We start from the raw sequence: 15,883 nt of genomic DNA, 5'->3' as shown, positions 1-15,883 counted from the left end.
AAGATAAATGCCCTGCTTTGAGGGAACGTCACTCAGTTTAATCAGAGAACTGTCTGTCTGCTCTCTTGTGAATTGCAGCTGGCCCAGAAGTGTGTTGGGGGTGGATTGCATTATTCATAATTTCAGTCTTGCCGAGTTCTGGGTTTTAGTCCTCACTCTGCTTTGACTGAGGGACTTCTGTTTTCTCAATCCTAGTTTTCTTATTTCTTTCTTTTCTGTTCTTTTTTTTTTTAGAGAAAGAGAGAGAGTGCATGAGCACAGGTGGCGGCCGGGTCGGGGGAGGGTGTGGAACAGCAGAAGGAGAGGAAGAGAGAGAATCCCAATCAGGCTCCACCCTCAGTGCAGAGCCTGATGTGGGGCTCGATCTCACGATCCTGAGATCATGACCTGAGCCGAAATCAAGAGTTGGATCTCAACTGACTGAGCCACCCAGGCACCCTGTTTTCTTATTTAAAGATGGAAAGGTTGGGTTAGATTAACTGCATTCTCTAAATAGTTATTAAACATTTACTATGACCCAGTCATTGTTCTAGGATAATAGGGACGTAGTGATAGAAAACCAGATACTGCCTCATGGAACTTCATCTAATAGAGATGGTTAGATGATATGAATGAGGAAGTATATCTTACAGATTAAGACTTTAGTGGTTGAGGATCACTGTAGTCTAGCAGGCTTCCTGGAGATGGTGTGACTTAGTCTCTAAAACTCTGTTTAAGGCTTATCTGCTGCAGAAGTTCAGGGAGGCATTTGGATTGGAAAAATGACCCGAGTGCAAGTAGGAGTGAGCAAGGAGATTGGGGTGCTCAGGTGAAGGTGTTATCCTGTATCGCTCTTAGGCATGGCACCCCCGCAGGGCACTCTGCGGAGGGGGCATTTTCCAGGCAGCTGTAGGTAGCACTGCCAGGGAGAATTTGCAGCTAAGGACAGAGGGAGGGGCTGGTAGATGGGGGATTGATATTGTGGGCAGAGGCAAAGAATCACAAGTGATGAAGTCAGAAGTTAAAAGGATTGGGAACTGGTGAGTTGTGGCATGTGAAATGGGTCAGGGCAACAGTTCTTTTTTTTTTTTTTAAGATTTTATTTATTTATTTATTTATTTATTAAAAGTTTTCAGTTTCTTTTTTTTATTTAAAAAAATTTTTTTTTTTAAAGATTTTATTTATTCACTTGAGACACAGAGAGAGAGAGAGCATGAGCAGGGAGAGAGGCAGAGGGAGAAAGAGAAGCAGGCTTCCTACTGAGCCAGGAGCCCGATGTGGGGCTCGATCCCAGGACCCTAGGATCACGACCCGAGCTGAAGGCAGACGCTTAACCATCTGAGCCACCCAGGCGCCCCAAGATTTTATTTATTTATTTGACAGAGATAGACACAGCGAGAGAGGGAACAGAAGCAGGGGGAGAGGGAGAAGCGGGCGTGGGCCTTGATCCCAGGATCCTGGGATCATGACCTGAGCAGAAGGCAGACGCTTAACAACCGAGCTACCCAGGCGCCCAGGGCAACAGTTCTTGTCTCAGGTTTTAAATGACAGACGGACTTGAAACCTGAATATGTTTATATATAATTTACTAAGTTCTTACCATGAGCCAGGCACTGTTATTAACATTTTTAATGGTAAGATGATTTAATTTTTTATTATTTAATTCTTATTTTTAGAGTATTTAATCTTTATACCAATCCTAAGAGGGTAGGTATACTATTATTTTCTTATTTTACAGGTGAGAAAACAGAGGCCCAGAGAACTTTGATAACTTGCTGAAACTCACATGGTTAATGAGTGGTAGAATTGGGATTCAGGCCTGGATGATATATTTTAGGGTCCTTGTTCTTAATCACCATGCTGTGCAGTTTTAGGCAGTGAGAAGCCATCATAGATTTCTGGCTAGTGAACAACTTGTTGCCAGTATGTGGTGCAGGGCTGTGTCCCAAGGAGAGGTGGAATTTAAAACAGTAAGACTAGCCAAAGGCTGTTGTAGTACTCACCTCCCTTACTTTTGAAGGTATGTAAAAGTCTTGACATGACTTCCTGAGATGGATCTGGCAGTGGCCAGCCCTACTTGTAATTAGCCCATTTTAGAAATCATTTTCCAAAGAATTTTAATCTACCGGAAGCTCTCCTATCCCTATCGAACAGGCTGTTCCAGGCAGAAGGGCCCCAGGAATCAGGTCAGGATGCCTCCTCTGGGGTCAGAGTCCAAGCTGCCTTTGTAAGACGGGAAGTATTAAGACTTCCTGCTGCCATTTGAGTTCGCTCTCCTGATATGGGGGGAATATCTCCATCATGGTTGATAGTCTGGCTTCTCATCTTGAGAGACTGGGCAAGTGGGCTGCCTTACGGAGATGTGACAGACATAGTCCTTGTCTTTGAGCAATCCACAGATTACTGAGAAGATAAGCACATAGGCAAGTACACTCAATATTGTGTCACAAGTGCTACAGTAGAGGAACATAGAAGATGTATGGGGAGAAAGGAAGGAGGGTCTTAATGCTTAGCCAGAGGGTGTCAGGGAAGGCTTCAGAGATGTTTAAGGTGGATCTTTAAGGATGACCAGAAGAGTGTCTCTCGGGTCCTCACTTCCAAGATGACCAAGGAAAGAAGGAATAATGGTCATGCCAAAAAGAGCTGTGGTCTCATGCAGCCTCTTTGCTGAACCAGCTGGGCCTGTTGTGTGCCCAAGGACAAGGCCATTGAGAAGTTTGTTATTCGGAACGTAGAGGCTGCCGCCGTCAAGGACATGTCTGAAGCAAGTGTGTTCAAGGTTGGTGTGCTTCCCAAGCTGTATGTGAAACTACATTACTGTGTGAGCTGTGCCATCCATAGTAAGGTAGTCAGGAATTGCTCTTGTGAAGCACAGAAGGACCCAACACCCCCACCCCAATTTAGACCCGCAGGTACTGCCCCATCACCTCTACCAAAACCCATATAAGGAGCTAAGTCTTTAAGGACTGAAGAAAACTGTTCTCTGGGGGCAAAAAATGGAGATTATGCTTAAAAAAAAAAAAAAAAGGATGACCAGAAGAGTACTAGGTAGTGTGAGTGAAGAAATACATGGCATGTTCAGGGAATGGTGACTTGTTGCTGGTGCTGGACCGACTGTTGGGCTGCTCAGAAGGGATTCTGAATGGCAAAGAGCTTACAGCCTGTTGGAGTTGAGCTTTACTCTAGGTATTTAAGGTGGAGAGTCACTTGGTCAGAGTGGTATTTTAGAAAGATCTCTTTGATGCCTGTGCTCAGGAGGCTGAGAATGGATAAACTAGAGGTAGGAGAGTATTTGCAAATGCTGGAGGCTGGGACTAGGGTAGTGGTCCTGGGGATTGACTGAAATATGTGAGTGAAGGGCATAGGAGGACGTGTTAGGTGACTGGGTGTCAGTGTGAGGCCAGTAACACATGGAAATACAGCCTAGAGAACTGCCGTGGGGAGTTTATGTTGGTTTCGAGATGCTTGTGGATGACATCTGCTACTTAGGGGAGAAGGTAGGAGCTTTGGAGTTCCTCAGAGAGGTAGGAGCATAGCTATGGGAATGATTTCCAAGTGAGAGTAGAGATCATTAGCAAGAGGTGAGGGGCGCCTGGGTGGCTCAGTGGGTTAAGCGTCTGCCTTTGGCTCAGGTCATGATCCCAGAGTCCCATCTGGCTCCCTGCTCAGTGGGGAGTCTGCTTCTCCCTCTGCCCTTCTCCCTGCTCGTGCTCTCTCTCAAATAAATAAATAACTAAAATCTTAAAAAAAAAGTAATAGGTGAAGTCACCTGAGTAAAATCCATAAAGTGTGGAAAGGAAGGAGGTTGAGGATAGGGCCTAGGGGAACTCTGATAATATGTAGACAGAAAAGCTAGGGAAGGAGTCTTGAGGAGGAGCAATCAGAGAGGTAGGAGAAAGTACTGTCTGGGAAGCCAGGAATGGGAAGAGTTTCTAAAATAAAGTGTCTTAAGTGTCTACTGAAGCAGAGAACAAGTAGGGGGAGCCCTGAACTGAGCTGTTGAGTCATTGGTGACCTGGTGCCGGGCAGTTTCAGTGGAGGGGTGGGGATGGTAGCTAGACTGCTGTGGCTTAGGGAGGGAGTAGGAGGTGAGGGCACAGAGGCAGCAAGTGTAGACTTCTCTTTTGAGAAAGACAGTGGTAAGGGAAGGAAGGAAGGAAAGAAGATATTTTGAAGAGGGACCAGAGAAGGCAGGTTCAAAGATTTTGTTTTTTTTCAAAGTTGGCCGAGTGGAGTGGGGAGCTGAGCTGGTCTAGGTTGGGGGAGGAGAGAGAGAGGAATGTAGCCAATGGAGGTGCCATGTCTCTCTCAGAGCTTCCTGTTCCTGTTGGAGCCCAGCGCTGTGGTGCTCTGTGGAAGCCTGCAGTCACAAGGAACGTGGCGTAGGTAAGAGAGACCCGGACATTAATAATAATTAATGACAGTACTGTATATTGAGTAACCTCTGCATGCTAGGCATTTTTCTAGATACATCGAACACAATTCTGATGCTCACCACAGAATTAAGTACAGTACAGTCACCATTTTCCATGCAGAAATAGAGGAGGTAAGAAACATTCCGCCGGTGAGAGGTGGAGCCAGCATTTCAGCTGAGGTCTGTGAGCCCTCAAGGTGTGCTCTTTCCACACCACTGTCTTCGCATTAGAAGCTCAATCCTTGAAAGGGGGGTAAGGATGGCTGGATGGCCCAGAGAGAGAAAGGTGGAGTTCTGTGATCGGCTCTACCCTGGAGGGGCTGTGACTTAATCTCTGGAGCGAAGGAGAAAGGCCTTGCTCTGTTTTCTCTCTGCTTAGCCAGTGGCTTTCGCTTTATTTTTCTCCATCTTTCTGTAATTTCCTACCAACGCCAATAGGCCCTGGCTGCTGCCTATTGTTGATGACTCACAGAGCAAAAAAGGATCAATTTCTTTCTTTTTTAAAAAGATTTTATTTATTTATTATTTGAGATTGAGAGAATGAGTGGGAGGAGGGGCAGAGGGTGAAGCAGACCCCCCACGGAGCAGGGAGCCTGATGCGGGATTCGATCCCGGGAGCCTGGGATTGTGACCCGAGCCCAAGGCAGACGCTTAACCGACTGAGCTACCCAGGTGCCCAAAAAGGATCAATTTCTAAGCCCAAGCTATTCTTTTTGACAACCTACCTATGAGGACTTTGCTGAGTTGTACAATGCCACTCTCTTTGGCACAGGGCACATGGTAAGCTTCTTCTTGATAAATATTTTTATTTGAATAGAATAATTTTGGATCAGTGGAAAGAGCAAAACACTGAAAATTAGAAGGCATGATTTCCAGTGTGAGTGAACAGCTAAGTTACTCAGGCAGGTCACTTCCCCTTGCATATTTATTTGACATAAGGCGGGGACTGTGTTTTACTATCCCTGTACCCACATACCTGGCTCACGGCCTGATTGAACAGGTGTCCTGAGTAAGTTATTATGGAGTAATTTAATCTGCTCTTCTGTTAAATGAGGGAGTTGGACCTTTTGATTTCTAAAAGTCATCCCAGGGCGCCTGGGTGGCTCAGTTGGTTAAGCAACTGCCTTCGGCTCAGGTCATGATCCTGGAGTCCCGGGATCGAGTCCTGCATCGGGGTCCCTGCTGAGCAGGAAGTCTGCTTCTCCCTCTGACCCTCCCCCCTCTCGTGCTCTTTCTCTCTCTCTCAAATAAATAAATAAAATCTTGAAAAAAAAAGTCATCCCAATTCTAAAAATGTGTTGTTCTATGAGGATTTATGTACTTTAATTATAAAATATACGTGTGGTCATTTATTTAGGACCTACTACTTGCCAGGCACTGTATGATGCTCTTTACATACTTATTTTTTTTTAAGGTGATTTTTAAAAATTTTAAATTTTGTCTTGGTTGTTTAGAAATATTATGGTCCCTTGGGCTATCAGCTTGATGAGGACAGTACGACCTCTGCCTGTTTACCATTGTAACTCTAGTGCTAGACGTAGTCCTGGGCATGTAATAGATGCTCAGTAAGTTTTTGTTGGACAAGTGAATGAATGGATGTTATCATCACAACAATTCTGTAACAGAGGTACTATTAGCTCCATTTTACTAAGAAAATTATAGTTCCACGTCATAGAACTAGTATATAGCTAAGATAGAGGATTCAAACCTAACTAGAGAATTATTAGTGCCTTTACCACTTAATACCACAATGCCCCCACTTATCTGATGTTTAAAAAAAAAATTTTTTTTTTTTTTTTTTTTTTTTTTAGGTAGTCTCTACACCCAGTGTGGGGCTTGAACTCACGGTCCTGAGATTAAGAGTCGCTTACTCTTCTGACGGAGCCATCTAGGTGCCCCCACGTACCAGATGTTTTAATTGAAAATTTGAAAGGAATGAAGAGAGTGAGGAAAAATGCAGAGCAGAAAGTCAAATTTTTGTGAGGGATTGGTGATGGGATTAGATGTTGGGCCCCAAAGTTTTATTCATGTTGGCAAGATTTCTAGCACCTTAAGGAAACAAAGGGTTTATAAAAGCAGCCACTATTCGTTGGCTATTTCATTACTGTGTAATAAATCAATGACATTTAGAAGCCATTTCCGTTGTTTTAAGGCTCATCGGTTCATTGAAAACTCTCAAATTTGGGGCGCCTGGGTGGCTCAGATGGTTAAGCGTCTGCCTTCGGCTCAGGTCGTGATCCCAGGGTCCTGGGATCGAGCCCGGCATCGGGCTCCCTGCTTGGCAGGGAACCTGCTTCTCCCTCTCCCTCTACTGTTCCCCCTGCTTGTGCCCTCTCGCTCTCTCTATCAAATAAATAAATAAAATCTTTAAAAAAAAAAAAGAAAACTCTCAAATTTGTGTTTCCAGCTCAGACTTCTCTGAACTTTAGACTTGTATATCTAACCCCTTAATTGAGATTTTGGATGTCAAATCAGCATTTTATTTTATTGTTTTTTATTTATTTATTTTTTTAAACTTAAAAAATATATTTACTTATTTATTTATTTGAGAGAGAGAGGGAGAGGGAGAGAGAGAAACAGCATGAGAGGGGAGAGGGCCAGAGGGAGAAGCAGGCTCCCCACTGAGCCGGGAGCCCGATGTGGGACTTGATCCAGGGACTCCAGGATCATGACCTGAGCCGAAGGCAGTCTCCCAACCAACTGAGCCACCCAGGCACCCTATTTTATTGTTTTTTAAAGATTTTATTTATTTATTCGTCAGAGAGAGAGAGAGAGAGCGCACAACAGGGGAGTGGCAGGCAGAGGGAGAGGGAGAAGCAGGTTCCCCGCTGAGCAGGGAGCCCGGTGCCATGCCGGGCTGGATCCCGGGGTCCTGGGCAGACGCTTAACGACTGAGCCACCCAGGCATCCCGTCTAATCAGCATTTTAAACTTAACAAGTTCACACTTACATTCAGTCTGTCAGCAGATCCTATTTGTTCTACCTTTAAAACGTATCCGAAATTCAAACATTTTTCATAACCTCTGCTACTACCACCTTGATCTGAACTACTGTTGTCCCTTTTCTTGGAGAGGTAATAGCATCTTAGTTGGTTTCCCACTTTTGCCCCTGCCTGCCAACAGTTTGTTTTAAATGGAACAGTCAGAGTGATCCTTTCAAGATGTAAATCTAATCACATAGCTCTTCTGTTCAAAACCGTATCTTTCAGAGAAAAAGTCCAAGTCCTGGGCTTTCAGTTACCTGGCTTATCTTCATCTCCCTCCACCTGCTCACCCTGCCCCGTGGGCCTTGTTCTTTGAACAAGTGGGACATGCTTCTGCCTCGAGCCCTTCACATTTGTTTTTCCCCTCTTTTTCCCTCTTTCCGTGGGGCTCCTTAGCTCATTTCTTTCAGATGTTTTGGTCAAATGCCAACTTCTCAGTAAGGATTTCTTCAGTCATTCTGTTTAAAAATAGCAACTCCTTTCTCAGAGCACCCTGCAACCTCTTTCTCTGTATTTCTCTATAGCCTTTATCACCCTCTGATAGATTTCTTTCTTTCTCCAGCCCTCCACCTTGTTAGTTCCACAGGAGCAGGGATTTTCGTTCATTGCCAAGTCCTCAGTGCCTAGAATACTGACTGGCGTGTAGCCTATGCTTAGTAAGTATTTGTTGCATGAAATCTTTTGGGGCAGCTACATTGCTAGAGGCTTTATAAATATTTGTTTACTTTTCTTCACATCCCAGCAAGATGAGGAAAATTACAAGTGAGGAAAATTATTTGTCCAAGATTGCATGGCTAGAAAGTTGTAAAGCCTAGGTCTGTTCCAGGCCCCCCAAAATATTATAGAAGGACGGAGTCTAAATATTATTGCTTTGCTGCTGAGCGAAGTGTGTAAACCAGAGGCCTAGATACCAGAAGAAAGGCAAAGTCTGAACGTCCTGAATTGGGCATTGTTCATTGACTCACGCGGAAACACACTGATATTTGTGATGCTGCTGCAGCTGGAAACCTAAAATGTACCTGGAAGGAGGCCTCTGGGTGAAATCTCCCTGTGTGCCATTTGACACACCTTTGGCTTGTACACGCAGAAAGTGTACCCCTTCTGGGTTTGGGATGATTTGGAAATTTTTCTCCCCCACTCCCCGGGGAAGACCTTCTTCCCATAGTTTGGGATAACCTTAGAGTTACTCAGGTCAGTTGCTTCACATAGCTCTTCTTTCCTGAGGCTTAATGTCAGCCAAGGTCAGAGTGTCAGCCACCTCAGGGTATACTGGAGTGGTACTTTCTATGGTATGTGATTAGAAAGGCCTAGGTCAGAGCTGTTCCTTGAGTAAGATGAGGCTAGAGTCTGAAATATCTTTAGGGTAAAATGAGGCTGAATTCAAATGCGATCCTAATAGAAGTGTGTCACTGTCAGAAAAGAAGGTGAGGGAGAGTAAGATCTGGATGCGAACTGCCCCTGCCCTCCCCTCCCCCTGCAGCTGGAAGTTACTATGTCTCTCTCCTAAGTCTCAGTACCTGTAACCAGCCCCCACCATTTTTTTTTTTTTTGTGGTAAAATGCATGTAACATAAAATCTACCATTTTAACCATTTTTTAAGTGTACAGTTGAGTGGTATTAAATACATTCATGATGTTGTGAAACCATCACCACCATGCATCTCCAGGATGCTTTTCATCTTGTAAAATGGAAACTTATACCCATTAAACACTCACTCCCTTGGGGCGCCTGGGTGGCTCAGTTGGTTAAGCGACTGCCTTTGGCTCAGGTCATGGTCCTGGAGTCCTGGGATCGAGTCCCGCATCGGGCTCCCTGCTCAGCGGGGAGTCTGCCTCTCCCTCTGACCCTCTGACCCTCTTCCCTCTCGTGCTCTCTCTCATTCTCTCTCTCAAGTAAATAAATAAAATCTTTAAAAAAAAAAATAAACACTCACTCCCTTTTCCTGCCCCCACCCCTGCCCCGCCACAAGCCCCTGCAGCCACCATTCCACTTTCTGTCCCTGTGATTTTGACTGCTCTAAAACCCAGGTGCCAGTAAGTTTGGGGTGAGGGACCTGGTGAAGGCAGCCCTGGACTTATGAGAGACCCAGACAGATGGAGCAGAAGCAGATGTGTTCAGGGTAAGACTATTCCCAGTGACATGAGGGAAGTAGAAGAAGAGGAAGTGGAAAAAAGTCATCCTGGGGTATGACATGGTCAGTGATATGTCCAGAGAATAGTGAATAGTGAAGTGTGGATCAGAGTGGTCCCCAGAGTAAAGTGAGATGGGAATCAGAGCTGTTTGCAGGGAATAATGAAAATAGGATGAGAACTTTCCCCAGGGTAAGGTAAGCCTGGGCGAAAAGTATATGGGGGTGACAGTACCGTTCTCAGGGTGAGAGAAAGGAAATAGCATGTTTGAGCAGGCGCAAGTAGCAAAGGAAGCATAGTGACAGGAACGAATTTTCGGGCAACATGTTTAGGAGATGAGGCTAGGGAGACCAGCAGATGTCAGATGGTAGAGAGCCTTGTATGTCCTGTTAAGGATTTGAGACTTGATTCTTTTGGCAAGGCAGAGTCCTTGAAAAGTGTAAAATAACGGGTAGATCTGGTCAAATTTGCTTCTGGTCACTGTGACCTGTGTCCCCGGGAGAGCTAAGGTCAGGAAAGGCTAGACTATGACAGCTTAGGGACTTGAGGCAGATTGCTGGAAACCACAAGGATCTGGCTTATGGGTTTGAGCTGAGATATGTGAGGGAGGGGGTGGAGTCACAGGGAAATCAGAGGCTTTCCTGGACTTGGTCAAAAACTAAGAACCTCCATAGTTGCACAGCATTGTGAATATGCTAAATGACACTAAATTGTTCACTTTAAAATGCCAATTTTGGGGGCGCCTGGGTGGCTTAGTTGGTTAAGCGACTGCCTGTGGCTCAGGTCATGATTCTGGAGTCCCGGGATCGAGTCCCGCATCGGCCTCCCTGCTCGGCAGGGAGTCTGCTTCTCCCTCTGGCCCTCCCCCCTATCATGCTCTCTCTCTCTATCTCATTCTCTCTCTCAAATAAATAAAAATCTTAAAATAAAATAAAATAAAATAAAATAAAATAAAATGTCAATTTTTGGGGTGCCTAGGTGGCTCAGTTAAGCTTCTGCCTTCAGCTCAGGTCATGATCCCAGGGTTCTGGGATGGAGTCCTGAGTAGGGCTCCCTACTCAGTGGGGGGTCTGCTTCTCCCTCTCCCTCTCCCTCTGCTGCTCTCCTGCTAATGCTCACTCACTCCCTCTCTCAAATAAATAAATAAAATCTTTAAAAATAAATACATAAAATGGTCAATTTTGGGGGTGCCTGGGTGGGTCAGTCAGTTAAGCATCTGACTCTGTTTCGGCTTAGGTCATGATCTCAGGGTCATGAGATCAAGCCCCTGCGTCAGGCTCTGCGCTTAGTGGGGAGTCTGCTTGGGATTCTGGCGTTCATGACATCCATGATCTGGCTCTTGTTTATTGCCTTCTCAGCAAGTATCTTTGTTTTCATTCCTGCTTTCCATTTTGCTTGAATGTCTTCCTTCCTTCTCTGGTAGCTCCTCATCCTTCAGAACCCAACTCCAGGGTCACCACTTTTCTGGAAGCCTTCTCTGATTTCCCTGCCCACAGATAGCCCATTCGCGTTATTCTTTCATTATACTTGGTATGGCTCTCTGTTAGGTATCTCACTGTATTGCGATTGCTTTGTGTGTGATCGTCACACAGCTTGGGAGGTTTTTTTTAAAGACAGGGGCTCCACTTTGTTTTTTTTTTTTTCTGTACCCCTCACCCAGTATTGCACAGAGATGGCTCTCACTGATTATTTTAGAGAAATCCTTATTTCTACACCATAAATACCCAGTCACAAAAGGCAAATAATAGGCTATGTTGGTATTGGTCTGTGTAGTGAGGTTAACAGGAGGCATCAATCCATAACTGCCTTGCATTTCTTTTCTTTCCACCCTAGCCAACAGATTCCATGGAACAGTAACTGCAAACCTGAGGGCTTAGAAATTAGTTCTTTCATCAGAAAAATAATAATAAAAAAAAGAATATCTGAAGTGAGTATAAATGGCAGAGTGTTAGTTGTCTTTGCCAATATTGACTCATTCTTTTTTTAATGATAGAGCACTTGAGTTTTAGCTGGGCGTATATCAACTTTTTGTAACTCTTTTGCAACTAGGTGCGGCCAGATGCCCAAGTTTGAACTAGTGGAGTCTAAGTAGAAATGGAGTATCTGCCACTTTTGGGGTCATGTGCTTGAAAAGAGTGGCTGAGTGTTTCTCTTGTTCTTTTTCCTTCCTGCCAGCTGGGGGATGATGAGAGCTACAGCACTTTTTGGTCCCAGAGATGGAAGTGTCACATTGAGTGAGGATGGCAAAGTTCCACTCTCTGCCTCAGACTGCTCCCTGCTAAGCTATTACACGAGAGAGAAATAAACTTCTCTTTGAGTTAATCTACTGTGAACGGGGGTCTCTTAGTTACAGCCGCTTTAGCTGCCGCCTCCCTGATGCAGGGAGGCCTTGGGTTACTGCAGCCTCAAGTTGTTTCTTCCTGCTGCCCCTGGGTGTGTCTCAGCCTAGTTACTGCACTCCTCACTGTTCTTGCCTTGCCTTGCCTCTTAGCCCGAATTCCTGTTGCTCCGATGAGTCCCTGAATTCTTTTTTTTTTTTAATTTTTAAAAAGATTTTATTTATTTGAGAGAGAGAGAGAGTGCAAGAGAGCACAAGCAGGACCAGGGGCAGAAAGAGAAGCAGGCTCCCCACTGAGCGGGGAGCTGGACATGGGGCTCGATCCCAGTGTCCTGGGATCATGACCTGCGCCGAAGGCAGACGCTTAACTGCTGAGCCACCCTGAATTCCCTTGAATTCTCTCATATACTTAAAAAAATGTACTGAGGTGAAGGTTGTACTGTTATAAAATTAACCATTGTAAATTGAACAATTCAGTGGCATTCAGTCCATTCACAATTTTATGCCACCACCACCTCTATTCAGTTCCAGAACATTTCCACTACTCCAGAGTAAAGCACCTTACCTATTAAGCAGTTTCTTCCCATTTCCCCTTCCCCCTGGCAGCTATCAATCTACACTCTCTCTGTGGATTTAATTATTCCGGGTATTTCATATAAATGGAATCATAGAATATGTAACCTTTCATGTCTAACTTCTTTATTTTTTTTTTAAAGATTCTATTTATTTTTGAGAGAGAGAGAAAGAACAAGAGCACGAGCGGGGGGAGGGGCAGAGGGAGAAGCAGACTCCCCACAGAGCAGGGATCCCCATGTGGGACTCAATCCCGGGACCTGGGATCATGACCCGAGCTGAAGGCAGACACTCAACCGTCTGAGCCACCCAGGCGCCCTGTGTCTAACTTCTTTAACTTAGCATAATATTTTGGAGGTTTGTCCACACTGTAGCGTTTGTCAGCACATCGTTTTCTTTAAAAGTGTTTTTACTGTAGCAAAATATGTAACATAAAATTTGCTATTTTAACCATTTTAAAGTATATAATTCTGTGGCAGTAATTACATTCACCGTGTTATACAAACATCACCATTCTCTGTTTCCAAAACTTTTTCATCATCCCCAAAGAAACTCTGTACCCATTACGCAATAACTTCCCCTCAGCTCCTGTTAAATTTTAATCTATTTTCTGTCTCTATGAGTTTGCTTATTCTAGATATTTCACATTTCTTGTGTTTTATATATGATCATACAACAGTTTTCCTTTTGTGTGTGGCTTATTTCACTTAGCATAATGTTCATAAGGCTCATTCATGTTGTAGTATGTATTAGAAAACTTCATGCCTTCTTATGGCTGGTAGTATATCATATGATAGAACACACACACACACACACACACACACACACACACACACACACACCCATAATTGTTTATCCATTCATCTGGTGATAGACACTAGACCTGTGGGCTGTTTCCACCTTTTGGCTCTCAGGAGTAGTGCAGTGATAGACATGCATGTACATGTACTTGTTTGAGTACCAGTTTTTTGTTGTTTTTTTTTTAAGTAGTCTCCATGCCCAATGTGGGGCTCAAACTCATGACCCTGATATCAAGAGTCACATGCTCTACCGGCTGAGCCAGCCAGGTGCCCCTGAGTACCAGTTTTTAATTCTTTTGGCTACATACAGGACCTACGAGTAGAATTGTGATTAAAGTATAGTTCCATATTTAACTATTTTAGGAACCACTCAGACTGTTTTCCAGCAGCTGCACTATTTTACATTCCTTACCAGAAGTGTCTAAGGGTTCCATTTTGCCTTACCTTTGTCAATACTAGTTATTTTTCATTTTGTCTGTTTTAATTACAGCTATTCTAGTGAGTAGCTTGTGGTGTCTCATCGTGTGTGTGTGTGTTTTAAAGGATTAAAAAAATTTTTTAAGTACAATCTACTCCCCAACGTGGGGCTTGAACTCAGTACCCCAAGATCAAGAGTTGCATGCTCTACCAGCTGAGCCAGTCAGTCACCCCTCATTGTGGTTTTGATTTGCATTTCCCTAATGATGAATGATGTTGAGCATTTTTTCATGTACTTATTGGCCATTTGCATCTTTGGGGAAATGTCTGTTCAAGTCCTTTGTCCATTTAAAATTAGGTTGCCCTTTTGTTGTTGAGTTGTTAGGATTCTTTATATATTCTGAACACTAGACCCTTATCAGTTATATGATTTGCAAATATTCCTTCCCATTCTGTAGATTGACTTTTCACTTTCTTGATAATGTCTTTGGTACATAATCATTTTTAATTTTTATGGCGTCCCATGTATCTATTTTGATGTTGTTCTTGCTTATGCTTTTAGTGTCATATCTAAGAATCTAAGGTAATGAAGATTGCCCCTATGTTTTCTTCTAAGAGTTTATGGTTTTAGCTCTTATATTTAGGTTGTTGATTCATTTTGAGTTAATATTTGTATAAGATGTGAGTTTAGGGGCGCCTAGGTGGCTTACTCAGTTAAGCGCGTAACTCTTGATTTTGGCTCAGGTCATGATCTTGGGGTCAGCTCATGCTGGGCGTGGAGTCTGCTTAAGATTCTCCCTCTCCCTCTGCCCCTCCCCACTCGTGCTCTCTCTCTCTAAAAAGGAAAAAAAAAAGATGTGAGTCTAACATACTTTTAAATCCTTGAATGTATGCTGTTGGGATTTTCCCAGTCAGTAATGATTTTTAGGTTTTCAGATCCCAATAGATAAAGAAGTTGTATTAGCTGCTATTGTCTGAAGTGTCACTTTTCACCCGAGGTGCATCTTTGAGCCCTTGCTTCCTCCTCCGATGCTGTCCGCTGATGTGCATTTAATAGGTGCCGGGCTACTTTGAGAGGAAGGCCACTGATGTTTTAGGGCTGCTGGTCAGTAGAGGGACACACCCTCACGTATGTGCAGTGGAATGCTGTACCATGGGCTTGTCTGTATCTCAGACCATGCAGAAAGGGAGGAGAGCAAGGACTGAATTAAACAAGACCAAGCTGCGGGGGGTCAGGAGAGCAATGATGCCAGGTCACAGGTCTGTACTGAGCCCAGTCACGTTCCTAGCCCTGTGTATTTGAGAACTGTGTAAAGCAGTAATGAGTAGCAAAAAGATACAATTTGGAGACAGGAGCCTTGATTTCAAATTGGATGACTTCTGGTTAGTCACTTCTCTCTGATTTTTAGTATCTTCAGATACACAGTGTGAATGTTGACTTCATCGGGTTGTTTTGTTTTTGAAGATCAGATGAGATTATCAGTGGGAAAATGATTTGGAAACTGTAAAATGCTGTGCACATTTAGGAATTTAATGCGGAGTCAAGAAGAGACTAATTCTTCCAGGACTTGTGGGTTTGTTTGTTTGTTTTTTAAGATTCTCCCCCTGCCTATGATTTACAGCAAAGGTTTGAGGCTTATTGGCCAGATTCGTGTTTTTCAGTTTTTTTCCAAATAATTTTACATTTGTTGTGACTCTGTCTTTTTGTGAGTGACAGAAATACAACTCAGACTGACTTAAGCAAGAGAGGGACTTACTGACTGAAATAACTAAAAGGCTGTAAGTCTATTTGTCTTTAGAAACAGCAAGATCCAAAACAGCAGCAAGAGACTTGAATGATGTCATTTGGACCTAATCTCTCTTCCTTGGGCTCTGCTTTTCTTTGTTTTGGTGTCATTCTTAGGCAGGCTCCACCCATGCAGCGGCAAAGATGGATATCAGCTTTGGGTGTGCATTCTACTAGCTAAGCAACCACTATTGAAAGATAATACCTCTTTCCTGATGGTGCTGGCAGTCCCGGGTATGATTTTGGCTTGGGTCATGTGTCCACCCTAAAGTAATCACAGAGGAATGCTGGACTTTCACTGGCCAACAGAGTTACATTCTTTCTACTCATGGAATCCAGGGCTCAGGGTCTGCTCCCCTGGATCCATGTGGGCGGAGAGCAGGTAAGAGTGGCCCCTTAAGGGAAAATCAGGATGCATTTACATGAAGAAGGGTTTGGGAGGTGGGGCAATAGTTAAATCACAA

The 15,883-nt window shown here is 44.0% G+C and overlaps 1 protein-coding gene and 1 pseudogene across 2 annotated transcripts in view; both read left to right on the top strand.

Annotated features, from left to right (window-relative positions):
- STIM1 (stromal interaction molecule 1) overlaps window positions 1-15,883 on the top strand; it is a 190,557-nt gene that overhangs the window by 44,361 nt on the left and 130,313 nt on the right. The window lies entirely within an intron of this gene.
- LOC114218774 (small ribosomal subunit protein eS26 pseudogene) lies at window positions 2,582-2,926 on the top strand (annotated as a pseudogene).

Source organism: Eumetopias jubatus, unplaced genomic scaffold (genome assembly GCF_037043125.1).
Source record: "Eumetopias jubatus isolate StellerSeaLion01/CBP00866 unplaced genomic scaffold, mEumJub1_p1.0 scaffold_13, whole genome shotgun sequence".
Taxonomy (NCBI): Eukaryota; Metazoa; Chordata; class Mammalia; order Carnivora; family Otariidae; genus Eumetopias; species Eumetopias jubatus.
The sequence above is the reverse complement of the archived record's forward strand: the minus strand, read 5'-3'. Positions and strand labels throughout refer to the sequence as shown.